General features: G+C 39.5%; 1 pseudogene; it reads left to right on the top strand.

The window, feature by feature from the left end:
* LOC132851980 (histone H2A-like) overlaps positions 1-22,569 on the top strand; it is a 92,185-nt pseudogene that overhangs the window by 69,101 nt on the left and 515 nt on the right.

The following is a 22,569-nucleotide window of genomic DNA, read 5'->3' as shown; positions in this document are numbered from 1 at the left end:
GAGGATAAAGCAGCTGGTGTAGCAGTGTTCTGTGGGGATATCCAGGTCTCTGTTAGCGCAAGAAAATCAAAGGAGTAATGGGAAGTTAAAGCAGAGATAAAATCAGCTTTTTTCACAGCAGACTGGCAATTCCAGAGCCCACCTACCACCACTGTTTGAGACTTACACAACAGAGGAGGGTAGATGAGGTTACTGGGATTATGACCTCTGCTCTGTGGACGAGAGCGTCTGCGAGTGTAGGAATTGAGTACAGAGATGGGTTTAAGGCACATATGAAAGGTCGAAGTGGAAGGAGGAGACTGGCCTGACACTTACTCCAGTTAGTCCGTCTCAGCTTAGGCGGTGCTTGTCGGCGGCGAACGTCCGATTATCACCAAAGGCCAAGTGGATTATACTAATGAATCTGCTGCTGGGCGCCGCGACAAATGTTTTCGTGGTGATTCAGAGCGAAGACGTAGCCGCTAAATGGCTCACCTGCTGCTGCATCATCCTCGAATTGCTCTTCTTCTGTTGCACTGCTTTTTACTTGGTGAGTTTTGCAGCATTATTTGTGTATCAGTCATAAAAGCGTATATATATAGTTTTCCGAAGGAACATCTGATTTATGGACTTGTTTTCTTTCTTCTTTTTTTTTTCTTATCCCCTGTCGGCACGCACAGAGCTGAACATGCTAAGGAGGCGGCTGGGCGAAGGGAGGCAAGAGATCGTCCGCTTCTGCTCTTCGCTTTTGACTGCTTTAGATTTTGTTTCACACATTGTACTTTTCGTTTTAGTGGCAAAAAAGAAGGGGAAATTATGATTTTTTTTTGTTTTTTCCTAAAGGGAATTGTTTTATTAAAAAAAAAAAAAAAAACTTTTTTCTATTCTCTATTACTGTAATGTTTTAAATCAATAAAAATTCGTTTTAAAAAAATGTTCATGTTGTGAATGGAATTTTTTTTTTTTTTTTAAATGTTCAATTTTACTCAACATAACACACACTGATTATAAACACACACAACACACATATTAAAAAAGGTTTAGAGAAGGTTCTGGTAATTATTTAGAACTGTTTATGAGAACATGGAGTTGAGCAGTGTTTTATTAAAGGGATATGTAAGGGCTGACGGTTTGATCCGGAGTGAAGTAACCGGGACAGAGCCGAGCTGTGGTGTTACTGCACTGGAGAACCAGTTCTCCTCTGGGTTCTGATCCAACTGAAACTCCTGTGCCTTTTTCTTTTCTTTTTTACAATCTGCACTTTTTTTCTGCCCACTGCTCCGGGTGTGTGTTCACTGTGTGTGTGTGTGTGTGTGTGTGTGTGTGTGTGTGTGTGTGTACTTTGGACACCCGCTTGCTGCAGTTCGATTTTAACTATTTTAGATTTTGTTTCACACATTGGACTTTTCATTTTAGTTGGGGGGGGGCTTTTTTTTCTAATCTCCTGTCGGCATGCACAAAGCTGAACATTCTAAGGAGGCGTCTAAATGAAAGCAGGCAAGACCTCGTTTGTACCTTCAGTTTTATTTGAAGTGTTTTAGATTTTATTTTCCATGTAGCTCTCTTTATTTTAGTTGTACAAAAGGAGGGAAAAATGACTGTATATAACTGCTGCTGACTTATTGTGACTCTCAGAGAGATTCTTCAGTGTCTCCATCTTATAAAACAAATAAAAGACTTTAACAGGGTGTTTTCTTTTGGGTTAAATTTAAAAATTGTAAATAAAGAGTAAACTAATCAGACAGGAAGATCTTACTATATTATTGTTTTTTTTTTAGGAAACTGTTTTATTTAAAAAAATTTTTATAAATATCAACATTATTATTGTTTTATTACTAATTTAAATCAATAAAAGAAGGTCTATGTTAAAAAATGTTCATGTTGTGGATGCAATTTTTAAAAAATGTTTTTTTTTAAATGTTCACTTTCTGAACATTACAACACACACTGATTATAAACACACACAACATCGTGGGTCTGGTGAGGGTCAGGTTTTTTCTTTATAATCATCACATAAACAATGTTTTCAAAAATTCTCAATAAATAGGGAAAATTAACGCTTTATTAAAATGTCACTTTATTTACAAAAAAAAAATCCATTTCTTTGCTAACACACACGAAGTCACTCTCACAGCTATGGATCACGGTTTGCAACTTTGCTCCCCGATTCAGCCATGTGAATGGTTTCGGTACAGTCTTCTTTTGTCAAAGGCACACATGTCACACGCAAACTATATACCAGACCTTACAAATGCTCTGAACTCAGAAATACAAAATCATGAAGAAAGGTGAGATGCAGTGAGGCAAAACAGAGCAAACTTTAATAACTACACAGTGCAGTGTGGGGAATGAAGTCCTGCATTAAATTGTAGCAGGTGATAAAAAAAAGATTACAAACAATAACTACCACCTTGCATAGACAGATAGATAGATAGATAGATAGATAGATAGATATTATTATTATTATTATTATTATTATTATATAGATTGATGATAATAGACTAGCGAGAGCTGGCACAAGCGAACTTGGCAAGAGACTAGACTAGAGTGAATGGAGATCGATGTCGTGAGTCAATTTAAATACAGTGATTTATTTTTGTGTGAGAAAAAGTGAAGAAACATTTACATTTACACGCCGCTCTGTAAACCAGGGCGGGAACGGCGGTGGCCATGCGCATGCGCATTTCATTTGCAGCCTGGACGCGGAGGGGTGTGTGTCTCCTCTCTGCTCTGACTGCAGCGCGAGGCTACTGAGAGACTGACCGCCTGTGAGTGCTTTTGGACGGGAGAGGGGCTCACGGCAGCACCCGCTGCTCGTTGAGCACAGTAGGCCTAACTGCAGAGTGATTCGTGCTTTCGAGTCTCCAAACACCACAAAAGTCTCCAAAAACACCAAAAGCCCTGATCTTGTCTTTTCAGTCATATTTCGATATGTTTACAAGACAGCAAACATAACAAATAAGTAAATAAATAAATAAGTAGGCTCGGGTTTTACAGTTTAAGTCACTTACATTTTAGACGAAATATTGACTGTTTTGGTCTATTTTAGCAGCGAAAATAGATCTGATGAATCCAAACAAAGATTACGGCATAGCGCATCTCACAGCAACACTCAATCGTGTTTTGAATGATTCAGTGATTTGAACGAATCGGTTGAGTCAAATATTCAATGACCCATTTACAAACATCTGTCTCATTCTTGATGAATCGGCCGTATAAACGAATCGTTTGAATGAACGACTCAATGACTCGCTTAATAAAACCGCTTATCACCTGTATTTCCGCGCTCACTATCGACAAACCAGTCCGAACACATTTTAATTTTTATTTTGTGTTCTCTTGTGTTCCACTGAGACCCTATAACATTCTCTTTTTCAGTTCCGTTCTTATTTTATGGTCTCTCTCTCTCTCTCTCACACACACACACACACACACACACACACACACACACACACACACACGTTGCCTTCAGGTTTCTAAAAGCCTGGTGTCCTGTTAGACATACTAATCAGAACTCAGTAAAAGACGGTCCCCACATTTTCATCTTCTCTGAATAAATCAGCATTACTTCATATTTCATTCCCCTTTATTTAAAGATCAGAGATTCTCTAATAGAAGTTCTTTGTTCTTTGAAGTTCTTTGAAACCATATTTTTTATCTTACTACATTCAGAACCAGAGTAATGGTGATATTTTTAAATTTATTATCATTCTTTTATCATTAAAGGCATCATTTAGCTACAACATTAACAAAACATTTTATTTGTTATTAGCTACCCAGCTAATGTAGATTGATATACAGTACAGTATGTGTGGCATGGTCTCTTTTACTGACCGAGCCTGAGATCCCTTGCTAAGCCATTTGAGTCTTAAAATTCATATTCATCCTGAGTTTGATTGTTTTGCTTTCTTCCCCCACACTAAAATCTTGAATTCACTAGCTCTGTTTTAATTCTTATCCAGACTCAGACCCAAATAGACGTTTTGCTCTGGTGTCTCTGTACTGACGTGTTTAACTGTGTCTGCGCAGCAGGAGATCTTGTACCAGTACCCAGTGTCTGAGGCAGCAGCACAGCTGAAAGCAGTGATCTTCCATGTGCTGTGTCTCACGGTGAACCTCATTGGAGAACAGATCGTCAGGTAACATCACTACTTCTTTACATTTCAAACATACCCTTTATTCTCCTTCTCTCCAAAAAATGATCAATAAATCAGTTGTTTACATTTACAGCATTTGGCAGACGCCTTTATACAGAGCGACGTACATAGGTGCTTAAATCTCTAAACATTGAATACATTAATGCTGGCTCACTAAGTTACATACTTAAGATACCATGAGTTTAAAACATTTGTTCAAAGTTACAATGAAAAAGTGTCAAAGTTTTTTTTTTTGTTTTTTTTTTAAAAATGCGAAAGATAAGGAAATAAGTGCTAGTTGAAGTGTTTCCTGAATAAGTAGGTCTTCAACCTCCGCTTGAAAATATCCAGTGACTCAGCTGTCCGGACCTCTAGGGGAAGTTCATTCCATCACCTTGGTGCCAGTACAGAGAAGAGTCTTGTAGTATACTTGCCTATTACCCTGAGAGATGGTGGAACCAGTCGAGCAGTGCTGGTAGATCGGAGGGTGCGGGGTGCAGTGCGAGGAGTGATGAGGGCTTTGAGGTAAGAGGGAGCTGGTCCATTTTTGGCTTTGTAGGCCAGCATCAGTGTTTTGAATCTGATGCGTGCAGCTACCGGAAGCCAGTGGAGGGATCGCAGCAGCGGGGTGGTATGCGAGAACTTTGGCAGGTTGAAAACAAGCCGGGCAGCTGCATTTTGGATCATTTGCAGAGGACGGATTGCGTTCATAGGTAGACCTGCCAGCAGTGCGTTGCAGTAATCCAGTCTAGAAATGACAAGAGACTGAACAAGTACCTGAGCAGCCGGTGTGGACAGAAATGGTCGAATCCTTCTAATGTTGTAGAGAGGAAACCGACATGAGCAACATGAGAGGAAAAGGACAGTTGATTGTCCATGGTTACCCCAAGGTTGCGAGCTGTGGCTGAAGGGGAGATCAGATCGTTGTGCAAGGATATAGCAAGATCATGACCTGGGGATGAATCACCTGGGATGAAGAGCAGCTCAGTTTTGCTAGGATTAAGCTTTAACTGATGAGCAGTCATCCATGATGAAATTTCTGCCAGACATGCAGAGATCCGGTCAGTATCTGTGGCCGAGTCCAAGGGCAGTGAGGAAAAAGACTCAGGATCAAGAAGGGAAGAAAGAGTGCCAGAAGCTACAGAAGAAGGGGAGACAGAGTAAAGGTTGCGGCGGGTAAGAGCGAGGGGGTGAGAAGTAGTTTTAGGTAGGGTAGGGAGAGTGATGGTGAAGGATACCAGGTGATGATCAGAGACGTGTAGTGGGGTAGCAGTCACGTCTGTAGCTGGAGAAGGACGGGTGAAAACCAGGTCCAGCACATTGCCTCCTTTGTGTGTGGGGATGTAGCTGTTGAGTGTGAGTGTGAATGAGTCGAGAAGAGACAGGAGGGAAGAAGAATGTAGCTTGTCAGAGGGGAGGTTGAAGTCACCAAGCACTGTAAGGGGGGAGCTATCAGAAGGGAAAGCACTAAGCAGTGTGTCCATTTCTTCCAGGAAGTCACCTAGGGGACCAGGAGGGCGGTAAACAACAATGATAACAAGGTTAATTGGAGAGGTAACTGAAATGGCATGGAATTCAAAAGAGGAGATGGTTAAATGAGACAAGAGGAGAGGTGTAAAGCACCATTTCTTTGACAGCAATAAACCTGTACCACCACCCCTGCCTGTTTCTCTTGGTGAGTGAGAGAAAGCATAGGCAGAGGATAAAGCAGCTGGTGTAGCAGTGTTCTGTGGGGATATCCAGGTCTCTGTTAGCGCAAGAAAATCAAAGGAGTAATGGGAAGTTAAAGCAGAGATAAAATCAGCTTTTTTCACAGCAGACTGGCAATTCCAGAGCCCACCTACCACCACTGTTTGAGACTTACACAACAGAGGAGGGTAGATGAGGTTACTGGGATTATGACCTCTGCTCTGTGGACGAGAGCGTCTGCGAGTGTAGAAATTGAGTACAGAGATGGGTTTAAGGCACATATGAAAGGTCGAAGTGGAAGGAGGAGACTGGCCTGACACTTACTCCAGTTAGTCCGTCTCAGCTTAGGCGGTGCTTGTCGGCGGCGAACGTCCGATTATCACCAAAGGCCAAGTGGATTATACTAATGAATCTGCTGCTGGGCGCCGCGACAAATGTTTTCGTGGTGATTCAGAGCGAAGACGTAGCCGCTAAATGGCTCACCTGCTGCTGCATCATCCTCGAATTGCTCTTCTTCTGTTGCACTGCTTTTTACTTGGTGAGTTTTGCAGCATTATTTGTGTATCAGTCATAAAAGCGTATATATATAGTTTTCCGAAGGAACATCTGATTTATGGACTTGTTTTCTTTCTTCTTTTTTTTTTCTTATCCCCTGTCGGCACGCACAGAGCTGAACATGCTAAGGAGGCGGCTGGGCGAAGGGAGGCAAGAGATCGTCCGCTTCTGCTCTTCGCTTTTGACTGCTTTAGATTTTGTTTCACACATTGTACTTTTCGTTTTAGTGGCAAAAAAGAAGGGGAAATTATGATTTTTTTTTTGTTTTTTCCTAAAGGGAATTGTTTTATTAAAAAAAAACAAAAATTTTTTTTCTATTCTCTATTACTGTAATGTTTTAAATCAATAAAAATTCGTTTTAAAAAAATGTTCATGTTGTGAATGGAATTTTTTTTTTTTTTTTAAATGTTCAATTTTACTCAACATAACACACACTGATTATAAACACACACAACACACATATTAAAAAAGGTTTAGAGAAGGTTCTGGTAATTATTTAGAACTGTTTATGAGAACATGGAGTTGAGCAGTGTTTTATTAAAGGGATCTGTAAGGGCTGACGGTTTGATCCGGAGTGAAGTAACCGGGACAGAGCCGAGCTGTGGTGTTACTGCACTGGAGAACCAGTTCTCCTCTGGGTTCTGATCCAACTGAAACTCCTGTGCCTTTTTCTTTTCTTTTTTACAATCTGCACTTTTTTTCTGCCCACTGCTTCGGGTGTGTGTTCACTGTGTGTGTGTGTGTGTGTGTGTGTGTGTGTGTGTGTGTGTGTACTTTGGACACCCGCTTGCTGCAGTTCGATTTTAACTATTTTAGATTTTGTTTCACACATTGGACTTTTCATTTTAGTTGGGGGGGGGGCTTTTTTTTCTAATCTCCTGTCGGCATGCACAAAGCTGAACATTCTAAGGAGGCGTCTAAATGAAAGCAGGCAAGACCTCGTTTGTACCTTCAGTTTTATTTGAAGTGTTTTAGATTTTATTTTCCATGTAGCTCTCTTTATTTTAGTTGTACAAAAGGAGGGAAAAATGACTGTATATAACTGCTGCTGACTTATTGTGACTCTCAGAGAGATTCTTCAGTGTCTCCATCTTATAAAACAAATAAAAGACTTTAACAGGGTGTTTTCTTTTGGGTTAAATTTAAAAATTGTAAATAAAGAGTAAACTAATCAGACAGGAAGATCTTACTATATTATTGGTTTTTTTTTAGGAAACTGTTTTATTTAAAAAAATTTTTATAAATATCAACATTATTATTGTTTTATTACTAATTTAAATCAATAAAAGAAGGTCTATGTTAAAAAATGTTCATGTTGTGGATGCAATTTTTAAAAAATGTTTTTTTTTAAATGTTCACTTTCTGAACATTACAACACACACTGATTATAAACACACACAACATCGTGGGTCTGGTGAGGGTCAGGTTTTTTCTTTATAATCATCACATAAACAATGTTTTCAAAAATTCTCAATAAATAGGGAAAATTAACGCTTTATTAAAATGTCACTTTATTTACAAAAAAAAATCCATTTCTTTGCTAACACACACGGAGTCACTCTCACAGCTATGGATCACGGTTTGCAACTTTGCTCCCCGATTCAGCCATGTGAATGGTTTCGGTACAGTCTTCTTTTGTCAAAGGCACACATGTCACACGCAAACTATATACCAGACCTTACAAATGCTCTGAACTCAGAAATACAAAAACATGAAGAAAGGTGAGATGCAGTGAGGCAAAACAGAGCAAACTTTAATAACTACACAGTGCAGTGTGGGGAATGAAGTGCATTAAATTGTAGCAGGTGATAAAAAAAAGATTACAAACAATAACTACCACCTTGCATAGACAGATAGATAGATAGATAGATAGATAGATAGATAGATAGATATTATTATTATTATTATTATTATTATTATTATTATTATTATTATATAGATTGATGATAATAGACTAGCGAGAGCTGGCACAAGCGAACTTGGCAAGAGACTAGACTAGAGTGAATGGAGATCGATGTCGTGAGTCAATTTAAATGCAGTGATTTATTTTTGTGTGAGAAAAAGTGAAGAAACATTTACATTTACACCCCGCTCTGTAAACCAGGGCGGGAACGGCGGCGGCCATGCGCATGCGCAATTCATTTGCAGCCTGGACGCGGAGGGGTGTGTGTCTCCTCTCTGCTCTGACTGCAGCGCGAGGCTACTGAGAGACTGACCGCCTGTGAGTGCTTTTGGACGGGAGAGGGGCTCACGGCAGCACCCGCTGCTCGTTGAGCACAGTAGGCCTAACTGCAGAGTGATTCGTGCTTTCGAGTCTCCAAACACCACAAAAGTCTCCAAAAACACCAAAAGCCCTGATCTTGTCTTTTCAGTCATATTTCGATATGTTTACAAGACAGCAAACATAAATAAGTAAATAAATAAATAAGTAGGCTCGGGTTTTACAGTTTAAGTCACTTACATTTTAGACGAAATATTGACTGTTTTGGTCTATTTTAGCAGCGAAAATAGATCTGATGAATCCAAACAAAGATTACGGCATAGCGCATCTCACAGCAACACTCAATCGTGTTTTGAATGATTCAGTGATTTGAACGAATCGGTTGAGTCAAATATTCAATGACCCATTTACAAACATCTGTCTCATTCTTGATGAATCGGCCGTATAAACGAATCGTTTGAATGAACGACTCAATGACTCGCTTAATAAAACCGCTTATCACCTGTATTTCCGCGCTCACTATCGACAAACCAGTCCAAACACATTTTAATTTTTATTTTGTGTTCTCTTGTGTTCCACTGAGACCCTATAACATTCTCTTTTTCAGTTCCGTTCTTATTTTATGGTCTCTCTCTCTCTCTCTCTCTCACACACACACACACACACACACACACACACACACACACACACACACACACACACACACACACGTTGCCTTCAGGTTTCTAAAAGCCTGGTGTCCTGTTAGACATACTAATCAGAACTCAGTAAAAGACGGTCCCCACATTTTCATCTTCTCTGAATAAATCAGCATTACTTCATATTTCATTCCCCTTTATTTAAAGATCAGAGATTCTCTAATAGAAGTTCTTTGTTCTTTGAAGTTCTTTGAAACCATATTTTTTATCTTACTACATTCAGAACCAGAGTTATGGTGATATTTTTAAATTTATTATCATTCTTTTATCATTAAAGGCATCATTTAGCTACAACATTAACAAAACATTTTATTTGTTATTAGCTACCCAGCTAATGTAGATTGATATACAGTACAGTATGTGTGGCATGGTCTCTTTTACTGACCGAGCCTGAGATCCCTTGCTAAGCCATTTGAGTCTTAAAATTCATATTCATCCTGAGTTTGATTGTTTTGCTTTCTTCCCCCACACTAAAATCTTGAATTCACTAGCTCTGTTTTAATTCTTATCCAGACTCAGACCCAAATAGACGTTTTGCTCTGGTGTCTCTGTACTGACGTGTTTAACTGTGTCTGCACAGCAGGAGATCTTGTACCAGTACCCAGTGTCTGAGGCAGCAGCACAGCTGAAAGCAGTGATCTTCCATGTGCTGTGTCTCACGGTGAACCTCATTGGAGAACAGATCGTCAGGTAACATCACTACTTCTTTACATTTCAAACATACCCTTTATTCTCCTTCTCTCCAAAAAATGATCAATAAATCAGTTGTTTACATTTACAGCATTTGGCAGACGCCCTTATACAGAGCGACGTACATAGGTGCTTAAATCTCTAAACATTGAATACATTAATGCTGGCTCACTAAGTTACATACTTAAGATACCATGAGTTTAAAACATTTGTTCAAAGTTACAATGAAAAAGTGTCAAAGTTTTTTTTTTGTTTGTTTTTTTAAAAATGCGAAAGATAAGGAAATAAGTGCTAGTTGAAGTGTTTCCTGAATAAGTAGGTCTTCAACCTCCGCTTGAAAATATCCAGTGACTCAGCTGTCCGGACCTCTAGGGGAAGTTCATTCCATCACCTTGGTGCCAGTACAGAGAAGAGTCTTGTAGTATACTTGCCTATTACCCTGAGAGATGGTGGAACCAGTCGAGCAGTGCTGGTAGATCGGAGGGTGCGGGGTGCAGTGCGAGGAGTGATGAGGGCTTTGAGGTAAGAGGGAGCTGGTCCATTTTTGGCTTTGTAGGCCAGCATCAGTGTTTTGAATCTGATGCGTGCAGCTACCGGAAGCCAGTGGAGGGATCGCAGCAGCGGGGTGGTATGCGAGAACTTTGGCAGGTTGAAAACAAGCCGGGCAGCTGCATTTTGGATCATTTGCAGAGGACGGATTGCGTTCATAGGTAGACCTGCCAGCAGTGCGTTGCAGTAATCCAGTCTAGAAATGACAAGAGACTGAACAAGTACCTGAGCAGCCGGTGTAGACAGAAATGGTCGAATCCTTCTAATGTTGTAGAGAGGAAACCGACATGAGCAACATGAGAGGAAAAGGACAGTTGATTGTCCATGGTTACCCCAAGGTTGCGAGCTGTGGCTGAAGGGGAGATCAGATCGTTGTGCAAGGATATAGCAAGATCATGACCTGGGGATGAATCACCTGGGATGAAGAGCAGCTCAGTTTTGCTAGGATTAAGCTTTAACTGATGAGCAGTCATCCATGATGAAATTTCTGCCAGACATGCAGAGATCCGGTCAGTATCTGTGGCCGAGTCCAAGGGCAGTGAGGAAAAAGACTCAGGATCAAGAAGGGAAGAAAGAGTGCCAGAAGCTACAGAAGAAGGGGAGACAGAGTAAAGGTTGCGGCGGGTAAGAGCGAGGGGGTGAGAGGTAGTTTTAGGTAGGGTAGGGAGAGTGATGGTGAAGGATACCAGGTGATGATCAGAGACGTGTAGTGGGGTAGCAGTCACGTCTGTAGCTGGAGAAGGACGGGTGAAAACCAGGTCCAGCACATTGCCTCCTTTGTGTGTGGGGATGTAGCTGTTGAGTGTGAGTGTGAATGAGTCGAGAAGAGACAGGAGGGAAGAAGAATGTAGCTTGTCAGAGGGGAGGTTGAAGTCACCAAGCACTGTCAGGGGGGAGCTATCAGAAGGGAAAGCACTAAGCAGTGTGTCCATTTCTTCCAGGAAGTCCCCTAGGGGACCAGGAGGGCGGTAAACAACAATGATAACAAGGTTAATTGGAGAGGTAACTGAAATGGCATGGAATTCAAAAGAGGAGATGGTTAAATGAGACAAGAGGAGAGGTGTAAAGCACCATTTCTTTAACAGCAATAAACCTGTACCACCACCCCTGCCTGTTTCTCTTGGTGAGTGAGAGAAAGCATAGGCAGAGGATAAAGCAGCTGGTGTAGCAGTGTTCTGTGGGGATATCCAGGTCTCTGTTAGCGCAAGAAAATCAAAGGAGTAATGGGAAGTTAAAGCAGAGATAAAATCAGCTTTTTTCACAGCAGACTGGCAATTCCAGAGCCCACCTACCACCACTGTTTGAGACTTACACAACAGAGGAGGGTAGATGAGGTTACTGGGATTATGACCTCTGCTCTGTGGACGAGAGCGTCTGCGAGTGTAGGAATTGAGTACAGAGATGGGTTTAAGGCACATATTTGCAGTCAAACAAGAGTGAGAATTAAGGTATGGTAAAATATAGCAAAACAGTATTAAACACTAAGTTTACAATGAGAGAGAGAGAGATACTTACAAACCGCTACAGACGCTAGTGTCTGTAGTGGAGAACCTTCAATTTAAATAGGTAAGCCCTGCCCCCAATTCACACCTTAAGGTAGACTGAAACTACTCCTGATTAATCAGCTGAGAGAACAACAAGGACCAACACTATAAAAATCAACAATGGTATAGAATATAACAATTCAAATCACACTACTCTAGAACAAAGTGAGTTAAGTAGATAGTATACAAAAGTCAGGAACCTACTTTACCAGAAGACAATATATTCAAATGAAGAGAGTTAAAGCACACAGTTGTTGCCCTTCCACTACTGTTGCGTAATGAACTAATCACAATTATTTGAACTAAATATAATTTACTGTCAGTGTCATTGTTTTATTAATAATGTAGTAGAATGGATCACCAGATAGAAGTGTCGTTCCTAATGACTTTACTGATATATTCAAACTAATGTACCTTGTGTTTTAGTTATTCATAAATAAACACGTTACATTTGAATGAAGCTCTTCGCTCATAAACCCCCTCTAACACTAAGCTCAGTATTTGACATCGTATCAACATGGCGGGTCACACAATCAACATTAAATGATTATTACTTGTCTAATGTTGAAGCAGGTTATAGTGTGTGTGCGTGTGTGTGTGTGTGTGTATGTGTGTGTGTGTGTGTGTGTGTGTGGTTCCTCCCTGGTGCTCAAAAACCAATTGGTCCACGTGGGTTATTGGAAGGAAGGAGAGAACCTGCTGGTGATCGGTCTGCCTGCTGACAGGTAAGTTAATTCTCATACATAAAGGTTTAAAGTTGTGCCTGAAACGATGACTACCCACTAAGCACTCACAATAAAATACAGCTGACATTCACGTACTGGGCTAAATTAAAAGACCTTTGTTTGATGTCCACCGGCCATCTTGAAATTTTTTCTTAATCCAGCATCAGCACCCAGGAGCCCCGACCCGCTTCTGTTATTGAGTTATGATATGATTTAGAATTAAATACTTTTAAGGAATGTTTGAATTTTTAGTCGTCCGGTTTAATTGAAATTAAGTCTAGCATATTCACCTCTTCACCCTGAACACACCCTGACACCTTGGACAGTTGTCACTACTCTAGTCGCAAAACATTGGTGTCAGTGTGGTGTTTCTCAGTGATGTGTATCGTCCTACAGGGTGCCATTGCTGCATCTGCAGACTGTTATAAAGGGTTTGGTGTGAACTTTCGGGGTCATGTACGGCTCCCTGCACAGGTCAGTGCTGTTTGCATGCATGTTACACAAACAATAACCTATTTGTTTCATTTTCATTTCCTGTTTGTAGTTATATTTTATTCTTGTTTTTCACTTTCTGTGCACAGATGGGTGGGACAAAGGGCAGAGAGAATGAGAGAGTTTGTGCAGTTGTAATTGTGTGGTTTAGTATATTTGTGTGGTTTTTGCTGCTTCGGTGTGGCAATGGGAGGAATTTAGCAGAAAACTGGACATATAAAGTCCATAAAGTTAAATAAATCTGGGAAAAGCTTGTAGTGGAAAACATTGTTAAATGTAACTATAATGACAACATTAAACTGCTAAAGCTCGGTTTATACGGTGTGGCAAATTTAACATTCACAAAATTGTAAAATTTGAAATGCTGCACAGGAGGTGGGAATACACCAGGGATGGGATACCAAGCCATCACAGGGCACTGTGCAATCCAGGGAGGCTCAAAAGCTACCTGCTGCACCTCCACCTCCACCTCCACCACCACTACAGTACTGGAAAAATCCAGAGAAATCAAATGTTTCCCTGTTTCTCTGTAGGGCCTTCAGCAACTTGGAGAATGCTCCTTGTCTGGATCATTTCTTCTGCCTGTTCTTCCAGAGTATAATCCAACCCTCTTGTTTGAGTGACAGCCCTGGCTCCTCCCCCTCCAACATCTCTGGGAATCTCTTCCTAGACTACTTACCTGCCATGCGCTGGCTCTGAGACTACAAACAATAACTAAGGAAAATACATGCTTATCAACTATTTGACTATTTATTACATTTTTGTATGAAATTTCAATTTTTTTTTATTTCTTATCCTACATGCAAAATATTAAATAATGAGTTCTTTGTTTTAAGCATATTTATTTTAATCGTTATATTATATTTCTATTTTCTTTGATTAGCTACTTACTTACTTACTTATTTACATTATATAAATTATGAAATTTGTGCATTCTTCATGGATTCCTTATGGATTGGTAAATACATCAAATACGTTGAAAACACAAAGTCAGATATTTCATTCTCGTAGTGTGTGTGTGTGATTTTCAGTATCTTTTTCAGTTCCTTTATGATCAGTTTATAACTGATCAGAGCCTCTGTGTCTGACTCTGGTTTTGTTCCGTGTCTGTTCTCTTCAGCTGTCCTGCTGAGGAGCAGCTTTAACTCTTCTGCATCTTTTTTTCTATCTCAGAAAGGATTTTGTTGTTGTGTCACGTATCATTATTGCTCTTGATAGTGACACCAGAATGAATTCATTACACTTTTAGTTGTTATTGAACCCTTTGTATGCCCTGAAAGTTGGCTTTTGCTCCACAGGTATTAAACTAAATTTAATGAACTCAACCAGGTTCAATTATTTTGTGCCTTTTTTATTTGATGAAATAGACATTCTATTCTAAGTGCATGTTGGCTAGTATTTTGCTTTCAGCACTCCAGATGTGCAATTATTTAAACGTTACCTGTGTGTGTGTGTGTGTGTATGTGCGTGCATGTATGTGTGTATACATGTATGTGGGTACGAGTGTGTGTGTGTGTGTGTGTATATACTGTACAGTATATACTCTGAAGTGAGTCTGTATGAAAAAGACCATGTCTTATTTAAATTCATCCTTCTAAATAATACGAAATAAAATCTTCCTGAAGTAACAAAAAAGTGTGCACCGGTTTTAGGAAATAAACAAAGAAATCATTTTTGTGTGCAGGATTATTAAAGCTATGTGGTGTGCGTAGGCATTTTGTGCTAGAGGTAGTGCATTGAAAAATTGACTCTCTCTCTCTCTCTCTCTCTCTCTCTCTCTCTCTGTCTCTCTGTGTGTGTCTCTCTGTGTGTCTCTATCTGTGTGTGTGTGTGTGTGTGTGTGTGTGTGTGTATGCAGGCTCACGGCAGGTTTGGAGAATACACTCTTTCACTATGTTCTGATGGAGACACCCACACACCCACACACCACCCTCAACTCATCCGCAACTTCTACCACTGCTGCCTGTCCATCCGCCACATCTTCCAGCAAAGCCTGCCGGTAAGTGTGTGTTTCAGTGTTTAGGTTTGCATTGGTTGGTGTGTGTGTCTGTGTGTTTCTAAACATGTGGGTGTGTTCATTATCACCTGAAATAATTTTCCTTTTAAGGCATAACCTGAAATTGTAGTCATGTGTTACTGGACACTGGGTTTTGTGTGTGTGTTTCTGCATGTGTGTATGTGTGGAGTGTACTGTAAATGTGTGTGTGTATGTGTGTGTGTGTGTGTGTGTGTGTGTGTGTGTGTGTGTGTGTGTGTGTATGTGTGTGTATGCATGTGTGTGTTTGGGTGTGTGTATGTGTGTGCTTGGGTGTGTGTGTATGTGTGTGTATGTGTGTATGCATATGTGTGTGTGTATGTGTGTTTTTGGGTCTGTGCATGTGTGTTTCTGTGTGTTTGTGTGTGGGCATGTATGCATGGCGTGTATGTGTGTATATTGTAGCAGGACATGCGAGGAGCTGACAGGTCACACTCTTCTCTAGGCCTTGGCCCAGTTAAAGAACATGGCATTTTGTTCCAGTGTAAACCCGAGAACTGGACGGACCAAAAGAAACCGGCTCCCACTATGACCTACTGGGTTATCGAAGTTTCTATATTTCCTAACTGCTGCACTAAAACGTGTAATTTAGCATGGAAAATTTTTGTATATTCCAACCTTCCAACGATTGGTATTTGACTAAGATTGACCTACAGCTGACTACAAGCTCAGGCTCCTTCCTCTACAAAACAGTCCTGTCTCTGAAGGAATGACTGCAGATTTAGAGAAGCTCATAAATGCTGACCGATTCAACTGCCTTCTATTCTTTTTCTTCTTGTACATATATGAAGAAATTTTTAGCAGCGCTTTTTCACCTTGGTTACTTTAATGCTGCACTCAGGCATTTTGTTTATTGTTAGTACTGATGAATCTAATAGAAATGAATAAGCAAATTGTTTTCAGTGCAGAAAACGCAAGAAAAACATCAGCAGTCGATTGAAAGTTTTAGTTTACAGACTGATAAAATGACCGGACAATGGCACATATGAAGGAATCTTAAGATCTGTAGTTCATTTCCTCTTTTCTGGTACAATCTTTTACCTTATGTGTCTGTGGTGCAACACAAATTATACTGTATGCTAGTTTTATTGGTGTAGCATTAATTTTACACCCATATATACGATGTTATTTATGTTTAGCCGGTGCATCTGGCTGCAGAGTAGGTTTTCAATCGGAACTTACAACCTGTGTGTCACTGGTCTGTGTTGCAGGCGGATGATGCTAGAACGCGTTCCTCAGGAGTTCTACGTATGTTACCACGACTCGGTGCCGGAGGTTCCTGTGGAGATGGCTTACAGGCTCTCGTTCGGCCTGACCGTGTGATTTTTATTCAGGTTTCTATTCTAGGTCACATTGAATATTAAATACCTGCATGACTCTATACGAAGAACAGAGACTATGAGGAGTGATGGATTTCATAAAAGAATTCTGGGGCCTTTATTTTTTAATACTTCTGTGTTCAGAAACAGAGGAAATGTTCTATTTTCTGTGTGAGGAAATGAACAGGATTTTGGGAGTCGGTCATCTGAAAACCTCAACATTTATACTTCAGATTGTGCTTTTTAAGGAGAGGATAAAGCTAACAGGCTTAGAGGATATTAGTGCAGGAGCAAATTAATTTCCACTTTAGAGATGTGTAAACGTTCACTGGTGTGTGAGAAAACTGTCATTTCTAGCAGGTAAATTCTGAACATTCTCTCATGATGAGTTGTAGGTTTGTACATGGCAGGTTTTCTCACAACATTGCAGATCTGGATGTTTTTTAATCTTACTGGACCAAATACAGCCTTATGACTTGCCAAACTTATGACTTGGTGTAGTAATATAGAGAGCTTGATATTACATTGACCAACATTAGGGTTTTTGTTTTGTTTTAACATGGTATGAAATGTATAAGTTATAGCTGTGGAAGCTTGTTTCAGCTACGAGAAAATATTCCAAATACTTCTTTATTTTATAATTATCACAACTGAATCTTTTTTCTCACAGCTAAGAGTTCTCACAACTGCAATTTAGTACACAGTCACACTAACTCACAATGTATTATTAATGAATGAATTAATTGTGTGACATTAAAGTGCATTTGTATGATATCACAGAATTGTGGAATTCATATTTTTTCAAATACCGTACACCAGCTCCCATAGGAAGGAGTTTGTCCGTTGTGTATTAAAGTGCTGCACCACAGATGTATGAAATAGTCTTTGTGGGTTAGGTGTGAGCGGTTCTAAACTCTTAGGATCGTTCAGGTTATCCACAGTTAGGGGGCGACTGCTGACTACTGCCATAGCCTCATAAAACAAAGTGTGCAGTGAAGCATCACTAAGTCTGCCTGATGAAAGTGATACGGTTGAACTTAGAACATTGCGTACAGTTTTGATTTGCCGCTCCCATACGCCACCAGCATGACTGGAAATGGGAGCATTCAAAATAAAGTCACATTGCTTGTCAGCAAGAAAAAACACTTTCAGGGTCAAGCTCCTGTAATGCAGAATTCAGTTCATGTTTAGCATCTATGAAATTGGTACGCTGGTCACATCGAATTTGCCTCACTGTGTCTCGAATAGCAATAAAGCATCGTAGGGCATTGACGAATGCATCTGTAGACATGTCTTCTAAAATCTCAATGTGAATAGCTCTTGAACAAAAACAGGTCAGAAGCAGACCAAACCTTTTGTGTTGCTTTCTGCCCTCCTTAGTCATGAAAGAACCAAAGCAATCCATACCACATTATGTAAAGTGTGAGGAAGGTTCCACACGTTCTGTAGGAGATCACTCATCCTTTGACTTTCAGCAGATTTTCTTAGCCTTCTACAAGTTACACAGTTGTGGGTGTATGAAGTGACAACTCTGTTTATTCCAGGTATCCAATAGCCACAAGACCTGATATCATTGATTGTGAATCCCTTTCCTTGGTGCTTCACTCTTTCATGAATGTTTGCAATTATTAATTTGGTTATGTGATGTTCTCTGGGAATAATTAAAGGATGTTTGAATGAGTGAGTGCATGATGAATGACTTATTCTTCCTCCCACCCTGACCATATTGTCCGTGTCTATGAAAGCATCAAGGTGGTGTAATTTATTATGGCCTGGAAGTTGTTTTCCTAGGTTCAAAATATCTATCTCCTTCTGATGGACTTGCTTTTGCACTCCCTTTAGGATCAAATGTTTTGTCTCCTCTTGTTCACTCTCAGTTGCAGGTGAATTTGTTTTATCCTTCCTACTTAGTCTCAAAAGGCGTGCAATGGCTTTGACAGCTGTATTCAGTTGTTCTTTGTTCGTGGGACTTTCTGCCTTTAGTTTTGCCTTCAGCAAATGCACTTTCAATCGAGTTGAGATCAGGTGATTGACTCGGTCATTGCAGAATATTCCATTCCTTTTCCTTAAAAACTCCTGGGTTGCTTTTGCAGTGTGGTTTGGATCATTGTCCATCTGTACTGTGAAATACCGTCCAATCAACTTTGCTGCATTTTGGCTTAATCTGGGCAGACAGTATATTCTATACACTTCAGAATTCATCCAGCTGCTGTTCCTGCTTTATCTCTGATGGATTTGTGTTGTTTTTAAAGCCTAATGATGACCTGTTTGACTTGCATGGAGAGCGCCTTTGAACGCATGATGTAGGTTCACAGCAACAGATTCCAAGTGCAAATACCACACTTAGAATCAACTCCAGACCTTTTACCTGCTTAATTGATGAAAAAATAATGAAGGAATAGCCTACAACTGTCTATGAAACAGCTTCTGATTCAACTGTCCAATTACTTTTGGTCCCTTGAAAAAGTGGGCTGGCTACTCTCAAGAGCTGTAATTCCTAATCCCTTCCTCCAATTTGGATTTAAATAACCTCAAATTAAAGTTGAGAGACTTTCTGCCCACTATACCTATACAACTATAGCTTGGATATGTTTTGGTAAATACCTAAAAGAAAACCTAAAAATGTGCCTGTGTCCAAATATATATGGACCTAACTGTATATGAAAATTGTAATCTAGTTTGAAAGATTATCAGTCAAGAACTAAATGTATTGTTGCAATTTTGAAATTTAGCCAACAACTTATAAGATCAAATAGTATTCATAACAGTAAGTTTTTGTAAGAGCCATTTGTCTTTGTAAAGGTGTCCACTAGGGGCCACTGTTCTATAAATCAGGGTATATAGGTAGGAAACTTCCTTGACAGGTGTTGCTGCAGAAAGGTGCGTACAGTTTTTTGACTGTATCACGAGGCAATGCTGTTAACAACCATGCAACCCAACACATTAAATAAAATGGATACTCTGAGCATTGAATGGTGAGTGGACATTGATTTAATGTAAGTTGATGAAAGCCAAATGAGCGCGTACAAACATACACCGTCCAGCAACCCTCAGCTGCTTCAAGTGCAGACTTAGCTGCTTAAAGTTTTAATTGTCATTTATTGCTTTTATATTAGTTTTCTTCTTGTTGTTGATGATAGTAGTAATAGAAGCAATATTCTAAAATGTGCAAAATTAGCACAGGGTAAAAAGAAAAAAACCTAATAATAATAATAGTAACCTTCAACTATTTGTAACCATTTGTGTCATTTTAACTTGATTAAACCTATTCACTCAGTTCCTTTTCACTCAGTTCCTTTTCACTCAGTTCCTTTTCACTCAGTTCCTTTTCACTCAGTTCCTTTTCACTGTATCACTAAAGCTCTGGGTCCACCAAAAAGTTCCCCTTATATGTGTAAAATTCAGAAAATGAATGAAAATCCTTGGTCTTGGGTTTAGATCATATTCAGAATATTTGAAAATATCCTAAAATGATTTTTACACACTGTGTATACATTTTACACTTTTTTTTACACATTTTTTGCTTTCTTTGTTTGGCCACATCATTATCACAATTTTATACAGACATCCATTAAATCCAGCTCGGTATGAGCTTGGATATTATATTACTTGAGGTACAAAAGATTATCTGTATAGTTGCACAAAATTATAGCAATGATGTCTTTTTGTGATTAATGTGAATAATCCTTGTGTTTTATTTTATTTAAGTTATTATTCCATATCTTCTGATGCTATACACATGAACTGCACATTATTATTCACTGTTAATTTTACATTCTTGCATTGCTGATGTCTAGCCAGCATTTAAGCCATTATTGTGTATCCATAATAAAAAAAACCTATTTGCTTGTATACTACTACAGATATTGATAAATAGACATACACACATCTAAAGGAGATAAATGTGCACGTTTTAGAAGGTGAACTAGAAGATAAACCAAACATTAACACAAGCTTAATTAAGCTGTTCTTCACTGTTTCTTCTTATCATGGTCCCTTTAACCTTTCCTTATATACAAATTACAACCGTCTTCTGTTTGATGATGTCTTTGGGTTACGACGTCTGTCACTCTCTTTGGCTAACCATTTTTCAGGACTCTCTCTCTCTCCCGTTATGTTTTGTGAGTTTAATTAGCCACTTCCCCTAAACAATTGTCATTATGTCTTTTTAAATTAAATAGGTCATTTAGTTTGGTTCAAGACCTTGTCCTCCTGTATTCTCTGTATAGTGGACACCAGGATATCTCTCTCAGAAAACAAATAAAGTTCCATTCTGAAACAAAATAAACATATATGGAAATATTCTGGAAAATATAATATATTAAATAAAGCATTCTCTTTGTGTAAGAGCTTCTGCTACACCAGTTTCTACCCACTGTCTAAAAACATGCAGATTCAGTAAATTCAGCTCACTGTAAATTGTTCTTAGGTGTATAAGTGTAAGTGTGTGTGTGTACATGTTTGTGTGTGTGTGTGAGAATGCTCAGGATGTACTGGGTGTACCCTGCCTGAGATGCTGAGATAGGCTCCTATCCTCCTGTGACTTTACAGAGGATAAGACAATTTGGATTGGATGGACCGACATTATTTAATAAAAATGTTGCAGTGCTCTGACTACTATGGTGTGTAACTTTAACACTGTATACATTTTACATCAGTTTGATGACAACTAAAACAAAAGTATAACAAAAGATGCATTAAATTTTAACATTGTTAACTAAGTACTAGAATGGTTTTATACCATTGGGGCAGTTTAGAGATCCATCTGTGTTAGATAAATATTCTGTGAAGATGTTGGTCTATATCAGCTTTACTGATGTTGGTAACGTGCTGGTAACATCACATGGATGTAGTCAGATTAAATATTGTACAGTAATATCATACCTTGTTGACGTGAAATGTTCTGCACACTAATGTTGAGGATGAAAGTTTACTGAAAGAGAGCAGTAACAGATGCAGCACAATGTGTGGTTCACTTACTGCGGTCAGATGTCGCCATCTAGTGGATGTGTGTCGCAAGGAAAAAGTCAGTGTTCTGAGATATAAAGTCTAAGATATAAGTCTTAAGTCCTGAACTTCATACCAGGTGACTGTGCAGGAGCAGAAGAAACATGGGGATGTTAGGATAAGAATAAGGACAGAATAAGACTTTTATGACTAAATCGTCTATTTTTGATTTTGATTATGAAAATGTTTTCTTACATCAGACTTAAACCCAGGAAGAATGTTCCACTGTATAGACAGCATTTAAAAAATGTTATACATTAGAGTTATAGTGACTGTCAGTAAATTCATTATATTTGTTTATAGGTTATTGAATGTGATTTTTATTAAATATAATAAACACCGGGCACGGTGGCTTAGTGGTTAGCACGTTCGCCTCACACCTACAGGGTCGGGGTTCGATTCCCGCCTCCACCTTGTGTGTGTGGAGTTTGCATGTTCTCCCCGTGACTTGGGGGTTTCCTCCCCTGGTCCAAAGACATGCATGGTAGGTTGATTGGCATCTCTGGAAAATTGTCCCTAGTGTGTGAATGTGTGTGTGTGCCCTGCGATGGGTTGGCACTCCGTCCAGAGTGTATTCTGCCTTGATGCCCGATGACGCCTGAGATAGGTACGGGCTCCCTGTGACCCGAGGTAGTTCGGATAAGCAGTAGAAGATGAATGAATGAATAATAAACACCAGACCCTATGATACTTTTTGCTAATTTTAAGGGTGGAAAAAAACAACAACAAAAAGAAAAACTCCCCAAAGGACTTCACTGTTATATGAAAAGACACTAAAGAAGCAGCCCTCCTGAGTAGAGGCCAGGTAAAGGACAAAAGATCAATCTGTTCCTTCCCCAGAATAATCACCATACTCTATTACATATATATGAGGTAGAGCGAGTCTCCAGCTTTAAGTTCCTGGGAGTTCACATCTCTGAGGATCTGTCC

The sequence above is a fragment of the Tachysurus vachellii genome, chromosome 10 (genome assembly GCF_030014155.1).
Source record: "Tachysurus vachellii isolate PV-2020 chromosome 10, HZAU_Pvac_v1, whole genome shotgun sequence".
In the NCBI taxonomy this organism is placed as follows: Eukaryota; Metazoa; Chordata; class Actinopteri; order Siluriformes; family Bagridae; genus Tachysurus; species Tachysurus vachellii.
Note: the sequence above shows the minus strand (reverse complement) of the source record. Positions and strands in the feature narration are given on the sequence as shown.